General features: G+C 46.2%; 1 long non-coding RNA gene across 1 annotated transcript; it reads left to right on the forward strand.

Moving 5' to 3' along the window:
• The first annotated feature begins 334 nt into the window (after positions 1-334).
• Positions 335-20504, forward strand: LOC146805081 (uncharacterized). Its single transcript, XR_014967420.1, has 4 exons — positions 335-398; positions 15961-16051; positions 16691-16753; positions 17293-20504. It is a non-coding gene; the product is annotated as an uncharacterized LOC146805081 (long non-coding RNA).
• Positions 20505-24956: the final 4452 nt, after the last annotated feature.

A 24956-nucleotide genomic window follows, 5' to 3' on the forward strand; every position in this document is an offset into this window, starting at 1 on the left:
GTGAGAAACACAGCACCGCCCACGCAGGATTGCGAGACCGGCTTACTGTTCTCCAGCGTATGCTGATACCACTGCAGAGCCGGTGGCTACTCTTCTCAGGAGGTCCCTGGGAAAGCAAGCTGGTGTCTCCATTGGGCCACAAGGCCCGTCCACCACCACACGACGTTGGTGGAGTTTCTCTGCTCCACTCCCGCCTCTTCCCTTGCGTCTGCAGTGTGTGAGCTCTGCGGGCTGACAGACACGTCCCGCAGGGTACCGTCATAAGAGGGCGGCCCCTTTCGGCCAAGGTGGGGGAAGGGAGAGGTATATATGCCTCCTCCGCCCACCTGGCGGCTTTTTTGTCCCTCACCTTGACGCCGTTTGGATGTGTCCTGTGGGATCTGCTGCATCCATGGTCGGTGAGTGCATTCTTACTCCAAGCTCCCCCTCTCGCCCGAGCATCCATCAGGGTGCATCAGGGGCTGGGCGGCCCGGCCAAGGCTGGAGGTCGCCTGGGGGGGGGGGGGGTAAGAGCAGCACCCTTCGGGCACGTACGGTGTCTCGCCGGGCTGCACCCGGCCCTGCGGGGGCTCCTGACCGGGGGTTTCAGGGGACACAACTGGCTTTGCGGGTACTGTCCTGCATGTTAGACTAGGGCACTTCTCCCCTCCGGTCAGTGGTGGGGGCAGACAGGACACACAGCTCTTGGCCCGGTCCACAAGGGCAGTGCGCACGGGGCCTAGATATTGCACAGGGTAATAGGTTCATCTGGGCCTCATTTGCTGGGGAGACAACTGGTGCCCTCCGTATCCCGGACGGTAGTTCAGCGCCCTCTGTGGGGGTTGCTGCGTTGTGCAGGCCTTTTCCCTTGTTCACAGAGTATCGGTGGTTGGAGGGGTGGGGGGCTCCTGAGTCGCCGGAATGTGGCAAGGCTTTTACCCTGCCCACCCCCCACCCTCCCTTCACCCAAAATGGCGGCATGGGTGAGTTTAGGCTAGGCCACCCGCGCGATTAAGAGGCGGGTGGTGCCACAGCGTGACCGCGCATTGCATCCTGCTGATTACGCTCACCGCCCAGTGACACCCGGGCGGGTTTCTCAGCAGGCCACGGCAACAGGCACGAGTAGGGGGGTGGGAGGTTTCGGGCAACGTGAAACATCCTCCCCCACCAGGTTTCATGAGCGGCCGCAGGGAGTGTGGCTTGTAGGCCGCGCCCGCTCGGGGCACCGAGCTTTACGGGCGGTTTGGCGCGGCACCGGAGGAGCATAAGGGCATGCACTGATGGTTCATGACCCTCATGCAACGATTACAGCTTATGTATGCTTTTTTTCATCCTAGCTCCCCCCCATCCTCGCACGCAGAGGACAAACCGCACTGACTTTTGCGCACGTTGCGCCCCAGGTCCACTTACGCTACCACACGATAAGTAAGTATAGGGGGAAGGTGGGGTCACGGAGCTTCTGCAGCAGCAGGGGACTTAGATTCTTTCCTAGGCAACGCAGTGAATCCCTTTTGCTGATCCAAATAATTTTCTCCTCAGATTGGTGGTCTGTGTGACAGCAGAGGTCAGCATGGACAGCCAGTCCCCCCTGCCCTTTTCCCAGAGAGGTCCCAGGTGGAGGACTCGATGCCGGGCACTTCACAAGATGCGCAATGGGCAAATTTTCTCGGGATGGCCAAGGTTAAAGGACTGGCGTGGGCTAACAGTATAATGAACGCTCCCGAGCAGGAGGACTCTGGGATCGTCGGCAACTCCCCCCCCTTCAGAACAGCAGCCCGGCGCAGAGGCGGGCCCCTCTAGACCCAAGCGGGTCTGCAAGCCCACGATCAGGGACTTCCCAGCAGATCCGCTTCCGCCACCCAGAAGCAGAACAGTTCAGATCCCCAAGGAGGTTGTTACACCGTTGGTTGATCCCCCGCCCCAGGGGCCGCCCACCCCAACGGACAGTACCGCTGCACGTGGATTCGCACAGGCACAGAGCACAGGCTCACACAGGACAAGGGTTCTAATCATGCCTATGCTTTAAGTATCTTATGGGAGAACGGTTAGCCCAGTTGGTAGAGCATGAGACGGTTAATCTCAGGGTCGTGGGTTCGAAAATGATTAATTTGGCACAAGCAGAGCCAGTCATGCTGTATCTTTTCACATCCAGGGTCACCGTTTTCTGGTCAGACCAGCGTGATGTAAGTATCTGCTGGGTCACAGCAGGTTCAGAGGTGAGGATGGGCAGGTGCCCCAGCAGGGGGCAACGAGTGAGCCTGAATCTCGGAGGCAGGCAGGCCTGCGGATGGCTTGGGAAGTTCTCCAGGGACAGAGAAACTCCATTGTGTGGGGGTCATACTCACAGTGAACGATGTTATATCTATTCCACTGCAGCTCCAGCTGGTTTGGGGCCAATGTCTCAGCACCAAAATTGAGAGTGAATTTCATCTAGACCACATTGTTGAGCCAACTAGTCCGCACAGGCGGTCTTGCGTAGTGCGTATTGGGGCCTAGCAAGACCTTACTAGGGCACTTATACTTTAATTTCACTGCAGTATCATTTCAGGGTCCCTCCATGCTGTTACGCAAGGCTACGGCTCTTTTAAATCGTTAGATGTGCATAAGAAGTGAAAAAGGGTCTTGACTGGACTGTCTTTGCCTTCAGCCACAAGCCCAAGGTTGGCAAGGTACAAGTTGACACTCATTGCTGTGCTTAGAGGCTTTGTGGGGGGCACAAAATTTATTGGAATGATCCAATATTTGGGAACGGTCGCAATCCACATAAGTCAAAATTTATATCAATTGGAGTATGCAGGAGAGGTTTTCTCCCCCCCCTTCAGCCGTTCATCCTCCTGGGGTCGCTAAAATGAGTAGCTTCGAGCTGGGTAGCAATAAGGGCCTGTTAATCAGGCCAGGAGATCCTGGCACATATTGTCAGAGGCTGCAAGACACCACTTATAACAGTCATTCACATAAAGGGGGCCGAACTAACACAATTTGTGCACAATTAATTCATGACTCTCGGGGCAGTGTGGTATGTGAACTGTTTGGACTGTGCTGTTAGTCCTCTCAAAAATTTCAACTGCATTTATGAATGAATGAGGCCCCATCCACTGAGGGAAGGGTAGATGCACAGAAAAGTGTAGAGTAAGTTTAAAGATCATGAAGGCACTACGCCCTTGGCTCAGTCTGATCTGTTCAGAATGGTTGAATTTTGATATTTGTACACGATAGCCACAGTTGTTGCTTAATTACCTTATGCAACTACCAAACAGCAACAAAGACAATAGTCCTGGCTGGCCACAGCTCCTAGGTGAAAGGATGAGTCACCACATGGGTAGAATAGTAGAAGACTTGTCGGGTCCTCATTGTGGGACACATGTAGGACCTTTTCATTAAGTTACCTTCAGATCAGTATATATGACATATATTTGGTTTGCACTGGGGAGGGGCCCTAACATTACGCATGAGGTGACGCGGTGTGCATTCACGCATGAGGTGATGTGGTGTGCATTCACGCATAAGGTAATGCGGTGTGCATTCACACGAGGTGACGTGGTGTGCATTCACGCACAAGGTGACGCGGTGTGCAGTCACGCATGAGGTAACGCGGTGTGCAGTCATGCATGAAGTGACGCGGTGTGCATTCACGCATGAGGTGACGCGGTGTGCATTCATGCATGAGGTGACGCTGTGTGCAGTTACACATGAGGTTTCGTTTGCGCAGTTACACAGGAGGTTTCGCTTTGTGCAGTTACACAGGGGTTAACGCTGTGTGCAGCTACACACGAGGGACGCTGGGAGCAGTTAGACATGAGATATCGATGTCTGCAGTACACAGGAGGTGTCGCTGGGTACAGCTACCATGGGGAAACACTGCAGTTACACTTGGACGCAAATACAATTAGAACACAGGGGCCAGAAGACGAGGAAGATTTCGGCAATAGGAGGAGCAGGCTTGTTAACCTATACTTTGTTGGATCTAAAGGTTCACAGGTGCTTGGACTAAGAACCAACGGATTTAACTTTGCCCACATTAACTTAAGTTGTACCACAACATCACCATGTTCTTAGTCTCAGGGCCACTGGCATTATTGTGAGGCAGTAGCAAGTTGCACAAACCTTGGGTCCTGCAGTAGCCTCTCATATACCTCCTCCATTCTGGCCCACACTTAGTCCATTCGGCTATGACTCCACTGTTGGTCTGGCTGATACAACAAAGCCTTGATGTGTTTAATCTTTTTGGATTTAACAGTTTGTTTTATTTTCCGTTGCCCAGAATAACTGTTGCAGAAAACCAAACACGGTTTGAATATCTTTCTGTCATGGCAATCCACCTGTGTCGCACTAGGGGGAGGGGCCCTTACCTTTTCTCCCCGTCTAGTTAGTTGCGGGGTACGCACTTGTCAAATTTGTAACTGGTTTTAACCCCACAAGGTGAGAAAGTCAAGTCTGGACTTCCGGAAGTGCGGCAATGGCCCGCCACTGCTATTTTCAGCAGCAAGTTCACCGGTGCGCAATCTGACAGGGTGTTTTTTTCTGGTCGCGGCACCGTCTCTCAATTGTCACCACTGGCGCCTCTGACAGTCGGCCACTAAGTGGCACTTTTTGGCTTTCAGAGAGGACCACTACAACAGGCACTGAGTAAGTCAAGATCATTGGTGACTATTGCCTTTAGATTTAACGGTATGTTTTAATTTCTGTTGCCCAGTATACATTGGACACATATTGGCACGTTTATGGGCCATATAGGGCCTGCGATTGGTTTGGCTGGTTTTACTTTTAGGGTCCGGATGTGGGCAGGAATAAACAACAGTCTAAAACGCGACAGCAGGGCTTGACACGCAGTGGAGGGCCCTTGGCTAGGTGCACTAGTAATCTTTCTACCTGAGACAGTATTTTGTTAATGGTTATTCAGTTACTAAGGTACTAAGATCTTAGGCAGTATTTACATGCCAGGAAGTACGTAGTGAGGAAGTAATAGTGTCCCAAGTTGCGCAACATGATATATACACTTGGATAGGGCGCTTGTTCAAAGCTGCCTTGGGTTCAACGGGTGCCCAAACGGGGCAACTTGTCAAGAGACAAACATGAATAGTTACTATGCACGGTGTATTAGAAGGGATGTTGTCTAGCAGGTCTCAAACTAGCCTTAAATGCATGATGGAGACAATTAGTGACATGCCTAAGAGGTAAACCTTATGTTAAAGGGATGGTATGCCAAGGGAGATAGCTTTGTCTGCTCACACAGGCAGGCGATTTCCGCAGGGGCTTAGCTAAGCTTGCGGCCAGGCAGTGGGCTTGTCCAACTAATGCGATAATGTTAAGGGTTGCAAGCATGCACCAAGAGATGGATCCTCGAGACCATCCAGGACAGACAAAAACACCCACCCTATAGCCAGGGAGCCAGGCATTTGGGGAAGCTGCCAGCTAATTTGTGGGTTGCGGTGCAATAAACTGAAGGGAACATGGGGTCCGAGCATAACTTGGCTACAATGATTGAAGGATTGTTTTGGCATTCCCACTGCTCAAGAAGTAAGGGGGAACCACATGAGCAAGTATTTTGCTCATGTGGTTCTCCCTTTTACATGGCAAGTACACAAGGACACCCATGCTTATGTCACATATCCCATGGCAGAAGAGTCGCCAAAGGGGGGGAATGGCCATTGAAATGCCTTGCCAGGACAGGGATAGCCACTCCCACTAACTGGAGCCTGTAGGGGCAATAAAAGTTAGAAACACAGACTGGGGTGTGCTGGACCCAAAACCACTCTCCAAAGCTGCGGGGGGCATCAGGGTGTCAGGTATCTTTGAGGTAGGGCAAGGGTATTAAAGGGCCGTCGAGCGTGACACAGCATTTGCAGGGATACAGATGGGTCCCAGTGGATCCACCAAAGGGACTACAGCGAAACATGTGACACATAATCTTGTAGTCTGACACCATTACTGGTGAAAGTATCAAGGGTCACAGGTGGATAACAGGGACCGGGCACTGTGACCGGTCGAAGGTTCAGCAAGCAGGGTAGGCTGCTTAAGTTGTCACTTCACGAAAGGGTGCAGTGTCTAATATAGGGCACCATACACTTTTCCCCTCAAACCTGTTGTGACACCATTACTATGTGCACCAGGGATAAATCGTAAAAGACTATGAATTTGTCTGCTCAATGTAGCAAAGTAATGTACCATAGATAAAGACCACAAAGACCACATGGTGCAAATTAGCAACCAGTTGGGGACAGGTGAACTTCAGTGGCCTGAAATCACCCCCAGCTCCCGTGGCATGGAGCTTGGTCGGGGGAGGCGATGGAGCCTGCGCGCAGGAGGTTCATCTGCGCTATACGTAAATTCACTGAGCAGAGGAGATTGGGCTTCATTAGACATGGCTGCTACACGCCAAATTCACAGGTTGTTTTGAGGATGATGGGGTACATCTGTGCAGTATAAGCATGGACCGGTTCTTGCTGGATAGGGGAAAGGCCCTATAAATAGCAGTATGTAGGTAGGAATGCCGGCCTTGGTGGGGGGCCCTGGCTGCGACGGTCGCCACACCCAGGGATGTGGCGGAGTTACAGTGCGATCCAGAGGCGGAAAGGTACTCAGGGGTACCATCTTCAGGAGCACAAAGGGTGCTGAGGCCTAATATCACCAGGAAGTCTGTGCTGTGGACCCTGGGGTGCGACGGCACCCCGTCTGTCCTACGGGCAGTTGGAAACCTGTACGACCGGGGTCGCTTGAACACTATGCCCCTCGTAGGGGGGGGGCGTGAGTAAGAGGGTGGACCGACGCTTCACCAGAAGTGGGAGGGGCCATCCCCTCACCACAACCGCTAAGCACCGATTGGCTAAGGCCACGATGCAAGTTGGCCCATCAGGTGGTAGGCCGTGATGGGCGGCTTGCCTTTGGATCGCCTGTAAGATAACCCACCATGTTGGCATATTTGGTATGCTAATAAACCTTCAGCAATTTTTCCCACCAAAAAGTTGTCTTGTCTGCTTATTTATGTTACATGTATGTTGCTGCGGGAGGGCTGGTGAGTGTGGCCGATATTGGCACTATGCTCTCTGTGCCGCTCACCGCAGGGGGGCCTACAAACAAGGAGGGATTCCGATGGTCGGGCAATGCAGTCCTGACACGGGGCTTCCCTCAGCGCCGCAGTGTTCCCTCGCATTGTTGGGCTTGTGACGGTGCTCAACAACACACACTGTAACAAGCATTTGCAATGCAATAGGTCTCGCATTTACGCGAGTTTAAGCTATTAGCATTGTAAATGACAATGCATTTTCTTTATGTTTTAAAAACGAAAACAAAAATAAAAGGCATTGTTATTTGCAATGTGAATAGCTCAAACTCGCGTAAATGCGAGACCTATTGCATTGCTAGCCGTTCAGATCTAAACTATTGACCGCATATAGAGCAGCGTGTGACGTAGGTGTGGGGCAGTATGACGGATGGTTTCTCCCTCTATCCATGATGAGCATGTACAGTACACACTGCAATCACTCACACATCAAAAGAGGAAACTGTTTGAGTGTGCACCAAAAGGAACGCGTGTTTTCTCTCTCGCACTGCAGGCCTCTATGCCTCGGTCTCTGCCTCCAGAAGGACTGCATGGAAGCAAAGAATACTGTACACATCAAAATGGGAAACTGAGCCAATCTTCAACTATCTCAGAAGGAGGTTTTTCCAATATCACCGAACACTCGCACATCTGGACACTAAGGGGCAGATTTATATCAGACTTGCGCCACTTTTACGCCGCCGTTGCGTCACTTTTGTGACGCAGCGGCGGCGTAAACCCTGTGCCATGTTGCGCCCCATTTACATCGTGACGCATCTATGGAGATGCGTCACGGTGTAAAGCCCTGTGCCACATGAAACCTGCGTCAGGTTTCATGTGGGCGTTTCTACTCAGGGGGGGCGTTCCGTCGCAGGAACGCCCCTGAAAAGTGACTCAGTGAAATCTATAAGATTTCACTGAGTCACTTTCCCAACGCTGATGCGTCAAAACCCTGCGCCTGCTTGAAGCAGGCGTAAGGCTTGACGCACCATGTTAGGGATAGGGTAGGTTGGAACAGTGCTGCAGTTGCGTCGCGCTTGCGACGCAACTTCAGCACTGCGCCAACCTTACGCCGGCAGATGCGTCACGTATCTGCTTGTCCTTGCGCCACGATGCACCGCATTGTAAATGCGGCGCATCTGCGGTGGCACAAGGGCAAGCTTGCGTGACGCATCTTCCCTGGCGCATCCATGCTGATTTGCAGGGATGCGCCAGGGAACATAAATCTGCCCCTTAGCTGTCTTTGTCTATGATATGTTTGTCAACAAAATGCCCTTGGCATGCCGGTAGCTGACAAGTATTATTTCTTGACCGCGCTTGGGGAGGGGGGTTTGGTGGTGTTGGGGACGGGGATGTGAGGGGGATTCTCTCCACGGGTTCCCGCTTTGCAAAAAGCTCTGTGGTCTACAGCACCCTTCCCCCAGTGCTCCTATGTTCCCCTCTTCCCCTTCCTGCACCATTTCTTTGCCTCACTTGAAAGTTATTGTACCAGCCGCGGTGCGTCCATTGGGGCGTAGGGGCGTAGCCCCACCAGCCAGCCCTATCGTCGTGAATGCGCAGCAAGAGCTTGGACCCGCGGCTGAGAACAACTGACAATTATGTCAGTCAGCATGACGTCAGACCACCCGTGGGCGGTCCGGCGTCATGTTGACTGACATGCAGTCAGACCGTCACCAGGGGCATGGAGCAGCACAATGCACAAGTGCGCATGAGTGGGGACGGAGGACGAATTTTTGCACCGTGCCCAGTCATGCGCACTTGTGTTTGCAGTTCTGACGCATGCCCATTAGGAGAGCGAGAGTTGAGCAAAGGCTCAAACCTCGGTCTCCTAATGGGCAGGCGGGTGGAGTGTAAAACGTGCCCCCAGCCAATCCTGGCGCTGCCAGCAGCGCCAAGATTGGCTGAGAGGGTTTTGCACGCCCACTTGCAAGCAGTCAGTGATGTGTGCGTGGCTGTTCCCGAGTGTAGGAGCCATTGCGCCAACGGACCCGTCACCCGAGGCAGCGGACCGACCTGCTCAGGTAGGATTTTTTAATTTTATTTCAAAACTCCCCCCCCACCTCCGCGATACACCCCCCCGCGACACCCCACGAGCCGCAACTGCGACGTCTGATTCCAAAGTGCACAGTGTTGTATATCCACCACCGCATGAAGATCTGCTGTCAATATTTATATGGCTATGGTTTTGGCAACGGACAAGTTACTGAAGCAACCTTTCCCCCAGCACAGTTTTTCTTAGCCCCCCTTCCACTCACCCTTCCACTGCACACCATTTGCCAGCGACTGCACTCCGCCTGTCACTAACACACTGTTTAATTAAAAGTTTCCAAGGGAGGCTTGTCCAAATGGCGGCAGGAGGTGTGAGAGTCAATCGCGCGGGAACAGTGTAGGCCTTTCACGATGGTTTTTACAGGAGCGGCCGCAGCGTTGGCGCGAGGCGGCCCCTACACTGACGGCACTATAACCTGCCGTCAGAGTGTGGGGTCAGCGGGGAGCTCCCGGGCCACAGAGCCGCTCTTTATGAAGTTTACGGAAAATACACATATTTGGGACACATTTCCATTACACGCTCATGTGTTTCTGAATGACCGTATTTTCCTTGACGACATTGAAAGGATGCACGTAGTTTAAAATAACAGGCATACATCCTACGCGTGACACGGGAGAAAGTGTGTAACTGATTGGTGTCAGCGCCCCCCACATACAGGTGAAGTAGAGGATCTGTGATTAGTATGTGATGCTGAGCGTGTAATTGTGTATGGACGAGAATACCCTTTATCATTCAAGCCGCGCCTGTAGTGTCATAGTACTTCTGACCAAATAACACGTGGTTTCTGGCAGGACCTAAAGTAAAATCAGATAACATGACAACTCTGTAAAGCCAGCAGGGCAGGGGTAGAGTCACCACTCACCACCCCTGCAGTTGCAGCCTTATAATGAGGTCAACCCTCCCCCACTCCTATTAGAAGCATGGACTGGCCATGTGGCTGACTGTGCTTCTGACCATTTAGCAGCAGCGCCTTTTTGAGAAAGTCCCCCAAATTCCTGCCAAATCAATTTGACAAGAAAGACCAGGAAGTATATTGTTTAACGTTTCAAATAATGCACTATGAGGCCTTGACATACGAAATAATAGATTGAGCAATGTCTCACAACCAAGGGCATAGCTTGGCCAGTAAGAAATGGGGGGTTTCGGGCGTGTGGAGGGAAGAAGGGGGGGAGCTTCAGATTTCCCGACAATCACGCTGTCATATAATGTTAAAATACATTATAGGACAAGCAGGCTGCGTGAGATGGGGATATGGGTCAGAGGAAAGGGAGAGGATTGCTGATTGGTATGAGTGCTAAGTGAGAGAAACATAATATTTTGTAAAATCAAAATTTTTTAGGACTTCCAAAACATAGATGAGAGAGAGTGTGTTGTGTTTTTGTCAGTGTGTGCATGAAAAAATCCCAGGTGAAATCCAACAGACACCTCACCGCACCCGACTGAAAGCACTCACCTTAATGCTGCTTACATTCCCTCCGCTCTACGCTGTAATCTCCGTTTTTTTTTTAAAGAAGTAAATTGTCTTTCAAAACTAGCGTGCGTGCTCCATAGATAGCAATATTATTCCATGTATGTTAAAGACGAGTCGGTAAAAACACTGTACGGGGAATGCTGTAGATGAAAACGTTCCCCGCGCTTCCCATACGCATGCAACTTTCTGCATTCCTGGAATGGTAAAGAGGTTGGCAGATGTTGGCCTGCAGCAGCTCCAAGAGTTAACACTACGGCCCACATTTGCATAGTTTTGCACGAGCGCCCACAGGGCTTTAAAGCATATAGTCGACAACAGCGCCCGTTTGCACTGCTTTTCTTCAAAGAACGCCTACGCAAAACCTTAGTACATTTGGGCCCAGGAGAGAGAGTGTAGTCTTACGGGTGTGTACTGTTTATTTTTTTATATTCATTCTTTATAGGAAGCCGCTACCGAGTAGTAGGATGAGATTAGAGTTCTAGGCAAGGGTGTCCAAAGTGGTTTCAGGAGGGACGTTTCAGCGTGATTTTTCAGAATAACCCATGAACATGTTGATCAAGTCCACTGAGGTTCGTTGTATGCAGATGCGTGTTAAGTTGGGCAGCCCTGATGCAGAGCAGCGGTTACAAGCATCATTTTCATGGAGAGCAGCGAGTGAGCTGGATGGGCCTCCGAGTGGTGGGGCAGCCGTGCCTGGGACGCACTGAGTGCTGAGAAATACCCTTGTCCATGACAGTTCAAAGTTCGCGTGCATGTGATCTACTGTGCGTGTAGTTGGAGACGGCTCATTTGGGTGTAAAGGTGATGCGCTGAGATAGCGAGAGCAGTGGAGGCCACCTCGGTCACTCAACATATCTCAAATGTTCAGGTACCTGGGGTGTCTTATCTAGGGACTGCCCACACTGCTCTTAAGCAACAGTTTACAATGGGAATGGTTGCTTGGTTCATGGACATCTTAAGGGATTTGGCGGCCTTGTGTCAAACGTATTTTACTCTTAGAGCTGAGATTTCCATGAGTCTTATAGTCTGAATTCAGCACCTGAGCATAATAGGACAGAATGTATGAAGCTCTGTGGTAATACTGAATAAGCAGCTACCTATGTTATGCCATCTATTAATGTAATAACTGCACTTTCACAATTGCTTTATTAACCTTCCTGCTTTCTCAAATTTGCTTGAAAATGCACGATTTTTCTTCTTTTTTTTTCAAAATTTTCTTGGGGGGGGGTACCCCCCCAAAACCCCCTTTTGGGGTTCGGGCTCTCTCGCTGCGCTCGCTCGCTACGGTGCTGTATGCTAATTCGTTTGCGCCCCACCACTTTAAAATCTCACCCACCGCCCCTGTATTGTACCAACTACAAACATTCACAGGAGCCGCGTCGTGACATGGCCCTAAAAACTGCGAAGGTCAACGTATCGCAATGCCCGTTCCAGCTTTTAATTGTTTTTTATCATACCTGTCAATAGTGTTTCCCCCGATCTTCTACATTTGTCTATAAAAGGTTCAAACGGCGGTCCCACCCTAGAATTATTTAATATCTATGCTAGAGGTACTGTGGGAGGACAGACCTCCCAGACAGTTTCTGCCCTGGATCACGAATTAACTCTTATCGATCCCCACTCTAGTATCATTATCTGTGGGGACTTCAATTGCACTTTTGAACCCCTAGCCTTGGAAGATCTATTGGGGACCAGTGAGTCTGATCTCAATTGGGGCATTCCGCCCCTAGAGCTTACTCCAATCAAGAAATGGTCACAAAGGGCTATTCAATTGAATGCCCTCACCCAAGAGTTTAATCTACGAGCAGTGAACGGTAGATCCAAATCTGACAAGGGCGGTGCCTTTACTTTTAATAGGCTCACCACTCCATCTCGCATTGATTACATCCTTGTCGATATCTATTTCTGGGGGAACATTGTGGATATGGATGTCAAAAATACTATAGATAGCGACCATAATCCACTGTGCTTACAAATTAAAGATGTTTGGGTGACCCCGCACCATGAGAACAATCGACTTCCTTTGATGGCAACTAAGGAAGTATTATTGGCAGGATGCAATAGACACCTCAAATGGCATGGGATCTCACAACACGAGGGGCAGCTCGCATCAATTAAAGAACTATTAGCCAGAAAACACACCGAGCTCTGCGAAGCCAGCAACAAAACGGATGATCCCCAACTTATACCCTCCCTTTACCATGATACTATCAATAAGATAGGGGAATTCTTCATTCTGGGTGAGAATTCTCGCTGTAAGGTGGACCCCGCGCAAGGTTCAAACCCATGGTATTCTAAAGATTGTAGAAGGGACAGAGCGGCCTTGTCAAAAGCCCTAAGAAAACAAAATAGCAATTTAATTAGAAGGGCGAGACGAGACTATTCTAGATCTTTGATAGTCGCCAAACGCAATTGGGAGGAAATGCACTGGCAGGAACTCAAAGAGGCGGCATTAAATCGAAATTCATCGGTTTTCTGGGACCTCTTAAATAGAGGCAAACGGGCCAAAATGGCAAGCATCCCAAACCATATAACGGAGCTGCAATGGTTTAACCATTTCTCTGCTATATATGCGGGAGAGACTGTCTCTGTAGTTCCTGTGGTGGATGATTCGCCCCCTGCCGTAAATTTCCCAGCTGAGACTAATTTTGGGACCCAAGAAGTCATTCTGGCTATCAAAAGTATTGCGCCTGGTAAGGCGGCAGGCCCAGATGGCCTACCAGGTGATCTTCTTCTACACGATCCAATCCCTGGGCTTCTTTCATTTCTGTTGTCATGAACGCTATAGCTCAGGGTTCTATAGTACCTGAGTCATGGAAAGCTGCAGTGGTGATTCCCATTTATAAAAAGAGCAATAGGGAGGACCCTGCCAACTATTGACCTATGAGTCTTATTGACGTGATACAGAAAGTGGTTGGCAGGGTTCTCCTTATGAGATTGAGGTGTTGGATCGTGAATAGGAATGTTCTATCGCATTTTCAAGCAGGTTTTAGACAAAAGGTAGGCACTATGGATCAAGTTTTTAGATTTTTTATGATATACTGGAAAGCGGTAGTTTTGGGCAAGGCACTTTATATTTAGCTTTTATAGACCTAAAGTCTGCTTTTGACTTAATTCCCCGCCAAAGACTGTGGCAGGTCTTATTCCAATTAGGTGTCCCACAAGAGATCCTTGCCTTCTTAAAGCTTCTCCACGAGAACAACCATGCTAACGTTAGATGGGGCGCCCAGGGCCAGCTTACAGGGAGTGTTGCGGTGAACAGGGGGGTACGCCAGGGCTGTGTTTTAGCCCCCACCCTGTTCTCCTTATACATCAACAGGGTGGTGGATCTCCTTAGAGAGGTCTCAGCTGATGCTCCAGTCCTGGCTGGTGAAAAAGTTCCCACTCTCCTGTTCGCCGATGACACTCTCCTGATTTCCAAATCCCCGGCTGGCCTACAAATTTTTTTAAATAGGTTTGATTCCTTTTGCAAGTCCTATGGTCTCATCATAAATACAGAGAAAACCAAATTAATGGTTATTAATCCTCCGAGATGTTTTAGATATGCCTTTAGTCTGGATGGCACACCGCTAGACATCGTGGATTCCTTCGACTATTTAGGCATACGCATTGTAAAAGGGATGAAGTGGAGCTCGCACCTGACCAAGATGCTCCTATGCCACAAGAGGGTATCTGGTGCCATTATTAGAGAACAACATCTCTCTACTAGTCGACCAGTGGCACCGGCCGTTGTGGTTTATGAAGCACAGGCATTATCTAGCTCTATGTATGGGGCAGAAATTTGGGGCTATGAAAACATCCATGACCTGGTCGTGTCCGAGAACAAATTTATGAGGAATCTTATCTCTGTTCCCACTTCATCTCCACTAAAACCCTTGTTTTATGATTTAGGCAGATACTCCATTCAGGACATTGCACGTCTCCGACCTGTACTATTCTGGGCAAGACTGCGACGGATACCGGAACTTGCCAAATACGCTGCAGGCCTAAGTGAACTTATATTAGTGGATACTGGGAGGGGGCTAAAATGGATCTCCCATGTAAAACAAACGCTGAGATCCATTGGCTATGAAGACTGCTGGGAATCCCAGATACCCCCTTCGAAACAGGACCTTAAGAAGGCTTATTGGAGCTGGGTCAATACAAGAGAGCTGAACAATGTAAAGATGGGGAAGTTGAGCGAAGCATTTTTTGAGCATAAGCCCCTTTGCAAACTGGAACCCTATCTTGACTTTATTCAGACTCCACTGGATAGATCACTGTACGTGTGCTTCAGATTGGGGTCCCTTCCTCTTAATTGTGTTACCGCTGGTTGGAAGGGATTCCCCCCTACATCTGTTGGCTGCCCGAGTTGTACAGCACCCAAAGAGTCTATTCCCCACTTTTTATTTGCCTGTTTCCACTACAGAAGAGCAAGAGCCAAGTGGCTGAGGCCGATCTGCAGAATGCTCGGTAGTCGTGACTACCGTATGGTGTTACGCATTCTACAAACAGATACCTCGTCCCTCACCATTGTCTGTGGCATTGCCAAGTATCTGGGTTGTGCTTGGCTATTGCGGAAGAAATATAGCGGAAGAAAAAACTCACCCTTCATATGCACTAAATTACCTATGTGGTCTGTTTTTATTACTTGTTATTTATCCACTATAATGAATTTTGGGTCCTCAAGCTTCTTGTACTTTGCACATATTGTTTTTATCTACTTTTATAGTCCTTTTAGACATACCTATGACTGATCGATTCTTATATTGTCTAACTTGATCTTTTTTATATTACTGTATGTTGTGCTTTTATGATATTTTTTATCGAATAAAGCTTTACCTACCTACCTACCTGTCAACTGTCCTGTTTTTACCGGGGCAGTCCCGACAGTTTGGAGACTGTCCCGGGTAATTTACTATCCTGGGACAGTCCCGGCAATTCCGAAATCTGAAATGTTGCCTAACTGTTTGCAGCGCTAGTCTAAAGGAAGAAAGAGCGTTGTGTACATGCCGAAGGAGGGTCCCGCAGTGATAGCCACGAATGCTGGTTATCTGCCTCCTGCGCGCCGTAAAGTCCGCCATACAGGAGCTACAATGCAAGAGAGGGCTGATCCCGGGGCACTCGTCGCCCAGGCGTAATCCTCTGTTGTCTTATCTCCCTTCATCACGGCGAACTGCAGTGTTCATAGCCAACTGCTTTATGCATGCTTCTGCCCACTACAAGAACCCTGGTCACAGTAACTTCTGCATTCTTCCACTTTTCCATTGTCCATTACTGCGGTCTTAGGCATGCCCAGGGCTTTAAGTGGGCCAGGTTCTGCCGGTGCTCAGCGCTGGCAGTTTTTGTAAGCAGGTGTCTCTTGGCACAAGTTATACCGACACCCGTCTGTGATGGGAACAAGGTGGATACCTATTTATAGTTATTTATTTTCCATTTCAGGACGACAGGCCGTTACACTGGCCCTGTTATTTCCAATTATCACTTTGGGGTGACCGGTCCCTTTCGAGCGAACCTCCAGATTAATACGAAGGTAAGATGATGTCTTGCTAACATATGCCTTACATTAGAATTTTGGATTGTTATCTATTAAATAGGAGTGTGGGCTGGTACCTTAAGCCACTTGATACTATCTGTACATGCAGGGAGTTTATGCATGATTCTACTTACTTGTCGTTACAGAGGTGAGATACGGAATGTCCACTGCCTGGTTATATTAGCATGGAGTCATTATCGATATGTAGGACTTAATAGGACCCTGCCATATTGCCCATACAAGTGATTTATGTTACTTTTTGCCAGTTGTATCGAAAATAGCGTGGTTAAGTTTGCCATTGAGTGCGCCGACTCAACGATGAAAATAATACCTATAGCATATAAACTTAATACAATATATACCGAGTTTTGGAGTGACGTGTAGCTAGGACCTTTGGTAATGTTGCTTATTAGTTTCTGTTTTCAGTTTCTAAGAAGTGGGTGGGACAAACACACTCCGTATTTGTTTGCCTTTTTAATAATGGCGTTATCTTCCAAAATCGTGGTACCATTCTCTGCATTATTGACTGTGGTTTGGATCTTCTGTTTAAGCTGAGATGTGTACATATATGCCAATTTAGATTGTACCTTTCATAACTGGAATCGTGATGTATACCTTCTTGTTATTTACAACTAGGCCTTTTACGAATTCGACCCCATTGGTTCAGGACGATTTTGAGCCTAAACTGAGACATTTGAGGTGAGATCAATTGGTTTTTGGTGGATTTATGAATAGATCAGCAAGTCCTACGGTCACCTTACTTGTTGATTTGGCTTTTGATTTTTGCTTTTGACTTAGTCGAAGGTTTTTAAGATTTACAACGCTGATCTGCTTGTATCATGCCTTTTTTCTCCTTTCTCCAAACCTCCTGTCCTTTGCTTTTCTAACTCTTCTTAGAGAGGTACATCTATGCATGATTCAATATTTGAGTGTTGTATTTTTATAATGTAGTCTAGTATTTGTCATTTGTATTATAAGTTATCACATAATCTAAGTATACTTTTGTGTACATACAATATTCCTTTTGCTCTTTTTTGCCCCTTTTTAGTTTTGCTCCATTTCCTCGTATTGAGAAATGTAATTCTGTTTGTTCGAATTTGTATATATATATTTTTTTGCCGTTCAGAAGTCATGTCATTTAATCATGATTTCATTGTTTTTATATATATGTAATATGTATGTTGTTTGTGCTAGTTTGTGTGTTGGCTGTGGTTGAATTTTCTTTTTTTTTTTTAAAGAATAAAGGACATATTTGGATAAATTCGAAGCTTTCTTTGACTCCATTTCTGGTGCACCGTTCTTATCTTCATGAATCTGTCTGATCCTCAGTGGAGTGAAAGTGCGGCAAGCTCCGGACGGGTGTGCACAGACAAAGGACTTACCTTTTTACTTTGAAATTGAGGTGCTGAACCATTGTCAGCCGCATTGATCCTTTGTAACAATATATATATTGAGTGCTTTGTTTAATCAGCTGCATATCCCTATTCTCACCCAGAACAAGACAGTCACAGCGAAAGCTAACTTTTCACTTAACAAAGCCCTGGTTTATACACCAACCTTCAAAAGAAAGGATGCATTTAATTGAACAATTATATACATGACTATCAAAGTAATAATGCTTCAAACTGTTCAACACTAATAAGTGTTTTCCCAATAAATAAAGACGCATTTGCTTGCAGCTGCCTTGTGAAAACTGCAAATCAGACGTAAACAGCTTTAACGAGTGATAAAACAGGATTAAGAAGCAGGCATACCATCAACTAATGGATCCCTGAGATTTCAAAACAACTATTATTCTCGGAGGAGCCAGAAAACTTGACAATGCTTTTGTCTGGAAAAATAATGCAGCGGAACGTTTTTTAAACACTTACCTTAACGGGTCCCAAGTCCTGCGCCGCCTCAGCTCCTAACCTTTTCCCAACAGGAAGCAGCCAAAGGCAGACTCCCTCCTCTCCCCTCTCCTGCCCTAAGCCAATCACAACGCTGCAATAGCAGCGTTGTGATTGGTGGGGACGGCGCCCAGGCGGGCGCCTTTAAGGGGGCCATTTTCTCTATGTAGGCTGCATGCAGCCTGAAGTCCTCCATTGTGTTCGACTGCGGTTTCCAACACCAATTCACACGTATGCACCCGGCTTCCCGGGTGTAGGTAACATGGGTACTAGGGTATCCACTAGTGCGGTGGCTCTCCAACCTTCTATCTTCCACTGGGTTTCTTCAGGGCCCACTGGGATGGGTCCTTAATCTTTAAAAATCCAACCGCAACTTGCACATAGACTTGTATGGAGTGCGTGGTCGTGTTCCCACATGGTACACGCTCTCCGTGGGGTCCATATCTACTTACCTTGGGTGGTTCAGTGGGTCCCCAGCAATTCTACGTCCTCTCGACATCATCCGGGCTGGAGTCGTGGTTCTTATACCACTTTCTTAGTATGTGGTTTGGTCCCCCTCTGTGGCCACTGTGTATTTCGTGCTATTTACTGTGTTTCTTCGCTAAAGTATTGTGTGCATTGTGTTTATCTCTGTGTTGGAGATACTTGAACATTCTAGAGAGTTTTATATAACAAGTAGATATCTTTATAAATACTTGGTGTGGTTCTTTTCACTTAATTTATACTATAAGGTTGCATTCTGGTAAAACAAGCTGCTTTACACTCCTTCTGGAGTAAGCCTGGAGGCTGCTCTCCACAGATACCACTTAGAGAGCTTTCTAAGGTTGTCTAAGACCTCTTAAATCACCTTAAGGGTTGTCTGGACTGGTGCAAGGTGCTCACTTACATTAGTGGACATCATATACCAGGACAGCCTCTCACACTGGGTGACTGAGATGGTTCCTAAGAGCCATGTGTCCTCCAATACTACAAAGTGTAAGCAATGGGTCACCATCAATGTGCATGGTGTTGAGGTGCCGAGGGATACAGGTGCCAGCATGACTATGGTAAGGGGTCCGCTGGTGTCCCCACAGATGGTGATTCCCAAATGTATTCCACCAAGTTGTGGTGGCTGACAACAGTGGTCCTTGCTCCATTTGAGTGGAGGGGTGGGGGGAGTTTTAGGTCTTGTGAAGGTTGCTGTGAGCTTCACCATGCCTTTGGACTGTTTTCTTGGTAATGGCTTTCAGCACACTACCTGGAAGGAAGTGGAGCTCAAGACTCTGTGGAGATGTTAGGGTTAACTGACTAAATCTGTGCTACCACATAATCCATGAGTGCCCAGAATAGCAGTCAAAAAGGGTTGCATATCTCTGCCAACCAGAGACCCCCCCTTCTAACAGGTAGAAAAAACTGAAATTCTGGTTGTGGGAAACCAGATGCATCTCTGGGGCCTGCAATGGTGGCCGGATGTGTTGGAGCCAATTCCTTGTCTAAAAAAGTCTGTCAAAGTACTCAGAATCTGTCTGGACAGCAAGTTCTCGATGGACTATCAAATTAATAGGGTCTCTGATAGCTGTTTCAGCCTTCTGAGATGCCTGAGGAAGATTCTTTGGGTCCTCCCCACTTCCACTCAGAGGACAGGAGTCCATGCACTTATAATCTCTCGCCTACATTATGGCAATGTATCTACTCTACTTGGAGGCCTCTAAGTCTTCAGAAGGCAGCAGTTCCTCTCCTCTATCATGCTTTAAGGCAGGTCTCAGTCTCCATCCAGCATTTGAACCTCTATTGGCTTACTATCGACATGTGTATCAAGTTTAAAGTGTAAGCTTTATGTGCAAAGCCATTACTCTGATTGGCCCCCAAAAATTGAGGAATTTAGTGCATCAGTATCTCCCCAAATGTCTGCTATACCTGTATAATCAGAACATAGCTTTGAGGATCCTCTTTCATATACCTTGGGCCTAAACTGAGCAATGCGTAGCCCCCTTCACCCCCCCCCCCCATTAAGGCTCTGTACTTTTCTTGAGAGTTTCCACAAAAAATTGAATACCTGACTATTTTAACTCTTTGTTTCTGCTTTGTTCAGTTATGCTAGTGGTGGGAAGCCCTGGGAGTTAGCCATGCTCTTTATAAATCACTATAGCCTAACATAACATAACAGAACATAATATAACAGGGTGTTGAAAAAGTCAGGGTTTTCAAAGTTGAGGGCATGCACGTTATTCAGCGTGGCAAGCTTATTGTTAAGCATCCCCTGTGCATTGGTATATCGACCCATAGTGTGTGACTCCAAGGGCCTGATTCACAAATGTCAACTTAAACGTTTGTGTCAATTTACTCTTATTCAGTATTCACAAAACTGCAATTCAGTATTAAGATTATGAGTACGGACACTTTGCAGTCGGGGCGGAGAAATTCACATCTACAAAGAATGGACAGACATATTTTTATGCGTGGAGATCTCCACCCCTGTCCGTGGAGATAGGACAGGCTTATCTTTTTTTATGTGCGGAGTTCTCTCCCCCGTCCTGCTTTGGCTGGATGAATTTTATCTTGGATTATTGAAAGAATAAAAGTTTTTGAATACAATAAAATCATGTGTTGTGAATCTCTTCTTTATGAGTTTGGACTACTGTACTTTGCAAAATATGATTACAAATTGGACTCCTATCTGGACAACAAGGGAACACTGGACATTAGAGTGCTTCTCCCGGCCATATGATAACATTAGATGTATTTGCTTGCAAAAATAAAAGGGTTGTAGACAGATAATGCCTAGGATTGTAGCACCTAAATCCTATGGCAATTGGATACTAATAGGGTAGAGCAGTGAAATGTGTGCTACAGCTGTCTTTTGTAAATCGTTTTCATAAAGAGCAGTGATTCTTGCTGCGGATCAAATAGCTTTTAGGGCTTTATCACCCTGAGAAAATATGTAACACTAAACATTTACATGTCCTACCTTCAAATACCATGCACCATGCCTTGTGGCAATGAGGCCTACTAATAGGTGACTTATAAATATTTCAAATAAAGGTTTTGATCAGTAAAATTGTGTTATTTTGAGAGGTCTGCTTTGCAATTTAAAACTGCAGACTGTCAATAGTACCAATTGGCCGCAGTCATACTTGTACTGCCATTGTAGTGGGTGGCAATATAGGTGCAGCAGCCCACTAGTGACATTTAACATACAAGTCTTGGGTACAATTTGTACCATATACTAAGGACTTACAGGTAAGTTAAATATGCCAGTCATGAGTATACCAATCTCATCATGTGTAAAGGATAAGCGCAGGCACAATACCACTGGTTAGAAGGGCTAAAGGGCACAGAGTTCTATGGCCAACAAAAAGTTCAAAGCAAAAATCCTGAAGAATACCAAGCCAAAGATGGTCATTTCCAACACATGTATATTAGGGATTTCTGGGGCAAAGCGTGACCACTATCAAAGAAACGTGTAAGCAGATGCTGCTACTCGATCCAGTTAAATGTCACTTAAGACAAATAAAACATTCCAAATCCCAGAGTTAAAGAGGTAAATTAGTTGATTTGGCTTTGGTGTTGGCAAAAAGAAGTATAGCTATGGATTGAAAGGCGAAAAGAGCTCCTAACATGGATAAGTGGCTGAGGGATGTGATTCAGTGGACAAGAGCAGAAGTGATGGCGCTGACAGTCATAAATAGGAGAAACCCCAAGGCCCCTTAACGGATGAGTGGGAGATAATTTGTTTGGTAATGGAAGCCAAAACTGACACAAGCCCATCTTGAAATATATGTCCACAAGTATATCAAGTTATTGTAGACTAGATTGATTTGGTCAGGGAAACAATGCATGGGAAATCAGTGCTGTTATTGAAATGCAAAGTTGTTGGGGGAAGGGAGGGGGATTAATTACCGCTTAAACGTGTTAATAGTGTGTAAGAAAGACATGGAAATCATTTATAATTAGTCACCTACAAACGCCAAGAAGTTACTGATAATACAGTAGAACATGTTAAATTGTGATGAAATGAAAGAAGCCTCTTTTTGGGACAGGATGCAGATGATGGTGTAGCTATGCAATGCTGTGAGAATGTGTGATTGTGAGTTTGGCTGGATTGCAAATAGAATGTCTTGTTAAAAAGGTTAATATATATTTTTTTTTAAGTAACAACAGGATTGTGCACAACTCTTATGTTTTTAAGAGAAGACATTGCTGGCCGGTAACCCCCACAGGGAAAATTGTTAGAGCACCACAGGCTTACAGCCTACCAGAGAACGGATAGTTGAATGCTTTTAGAAAGCCATTTAATATGTTAAAGGCCTGGATAATGTTTACGTTTTTTGTTCAAGAAACTGGGATGCAAAATGCTTTCTCTTCCTTTGCTGAATTTTTCAGACAAGGTAAGGTCATTTATTCCAATATGGTCCCATCTAGAGACCATTTGTCAAACAAAGCAAAATGAGAAAAGCGAATAAGATAGCAACACAATCAATACATTATCAAACAACTGCAACATTTCCAAAGTTAAAAAGATATTTTCAAAAAGATTTCTGAAGAAGTTGAAGCAAATGGCACTTTCGCAAAACATGCAAATTTTATTTTGTGAAAAAAAAAACAACAACAAACAATTAACGTTAACTAAAAAAAGTACATCAAGTAACAAGCAGATCATCTGGACACTCTCTTCAACTGCACCTGGGTTTTCTTGCAGATGGAGTAGTCTCTGGTTTGGAAACCTGCAGAATTTGAAACATATAAACGATTTCTGTTTTTTGTAATTACATGCATTTCTTCATGTGCACACAAATTGTAACTAGATGGGAGGTGAAGAAAGTACTGATAAATCTGGTTAATCCACATCTCAGTTTCATTACTATATCTGTTTTAAAACATTTCGCTAGATATGTGCTTTCAGAATAACATTTCATAAACGTACTTTACATTTTGGATTGAATCAATAGAATTGTGATGCTTGCCATAATTGATCAAGAACAGATTTAAATAGGAAGCTTGCAAAACACCCTTAAAGAAAGTCATGCAACTGAGAGATATGCAAACTGTCTGCCAGTGGGGTGTGCTATCCTTTACAATATCTCTCTTCATGAAAAGAGGAAACATAACCTCACCTTTTTGGTAAATGGTTTATTCTATGGGGCTTTTTGGTCAGCTGCATAGTAGCAAAAAAGGTTGCATTTAAATAATTTAATCACTTAAGTGTGTTTCTATATTTAAGGTTCATTTTTAAGCATGTGGTATATTTTGCTCTGGCTATCAGTGCCAGCTCTATAAGAACAGCATGATGTCCACTGCTAAATTTATGTGGCTGCTTGTGCAGAAACAATTGTGATGCTCAGATGAGAATCTTGACTCTATATAATTGTCTCAGAAAACCAACTGAAGCTGTTGACTCCTCCAACTCTTGGTACTCATTTATGCTGCAGTATTTGCCTATGGCCGGTGAATGAATTCTGGGTTTAAGAAGTTATGACTGTGCTTCGAATCATCATAAACATTGCACCCCTGTCTAAGACAATGTACTTAGGACTGGTGAAAATTACTGATTGGGCGTCTACTACTACCAACAACTGAAGCTTCTCAGATCCTTTTAAACAAGTTTTAAGAGGGTTCAAGTTCACCATTTTTATAACTAAGGGCCTGATTTAGATCTTGGGGGGATGGTTACTCTGTCACAACGGTGACGGATATCCCGTCCACCGAAATATAAATCCCATTACATCCTATGGGATTTATATTTCGCCAGACGGAATATCCGTCACCTTCGTGAGGGAGCAAACTGTCTGCCAAAACCTAAATCAAGCCCTAAATCTATGATCCGTGGGTCTATGAGCCCAAAATTCCTAAGGATATATAGAGGGAGGGTAATATTGATTCCAATGGACTTCCACAAGAGTGAATTGCATCTATTAACTCAATAATCTATACTGTTTATAAGCTTTTCTTCCATTATACTCTTTATTTCAATGTATTCCATTTTGAGTTGTGGATCCACACACTTTCTAGCAGCCCCTGAGAATATATTTTAAATGTGACCCATTTGAAGCAAAGATGAGACACTGACACTCTGAGGAGCTCTTTTTCTCTGTAAAGTTATCCTGAAAGTCTCAGCAGGAGATTAGTCATGCCACTTTGAAAAGTCTTTTGGCACTCTCCCCGACTTGGCCTGACAAGAGCATGTTGCCACATGTCAGTAGACAGGCTTTATGCAGCCTATCCAGGCAAGGAGTCAGCAGCACAGAAGGTGCTTGTTCCTCTATTGACTTTCAATTGGACCTTTACAACCACACTTTTAGATAAGAACTGGTATTCACATTTGAAATTTTTGTTTGAAACAGCAAACACCTGGTAAAATGTCGATCTTTTTCATTGCATCGTTCTGTTCTATATTCTAAGTTCCCTAGTTGTGGAGCAGATATTCTCTGTGCTCAACAAGTGTAGTAAAAGCATGAGGAGAATAGATACAAACTAAACAGTGATCCTCTATGCATAGTTCCTGACACCTAAAGTTAACAGCAGTTAGCATCTTTGGAAAAGCCTTTGGGTCACCTCAAACCATCACTAATTTCTTGGACCCATGCCTTTGTGTATAGATATGACCGCAGCAAAAGAGTCAGTTTTTTTTATGAGGCCACGTCCCCCTGTTTAGTCCTTCAAACTCCAACTACATTGGGGAGTCACACTCTCAGGCCCATACAAGTTATGTGTGTCCATTATGTCATTAATGTGACTAGCTCAGATAGGCTGTATTACTCTTGGACTTCTTTCTTAGCTCCATTAAAAGTCAGAACGTTACTCAAAACGTTGGTTCAACCTAATGTCAGTAAACATGCTGGGGAAATTGTATGGCAATATTCTTATAAAGATAGCAGAATTTATTTATTTATGTCAAAATAGGTCAGAAGACCTATTACATTGGTGTCTTGTCATGCAATGTTAAATTGAGAAAATAATCCAGAGCTCCGCTATGTGTGGAAAATGTAACACTTGCCTTATTTCCCATTTTATGGCCAGTTTTATAAACATGCCTT

Source organism: Triturus cristatus, chromosome 8 (assembly GCF_964204655.1).
Source record: "Triturus cristatus chromosome 8, aTriCri1.1, whole genome shotgun sequence".
Classification (NCBI taxonomy): domain Eukaryota; kingdom Metazoa; phylum Chordata; class Amphibia; order Caudata; family Salamandridae; genus Triturus; species Triturus cristatus.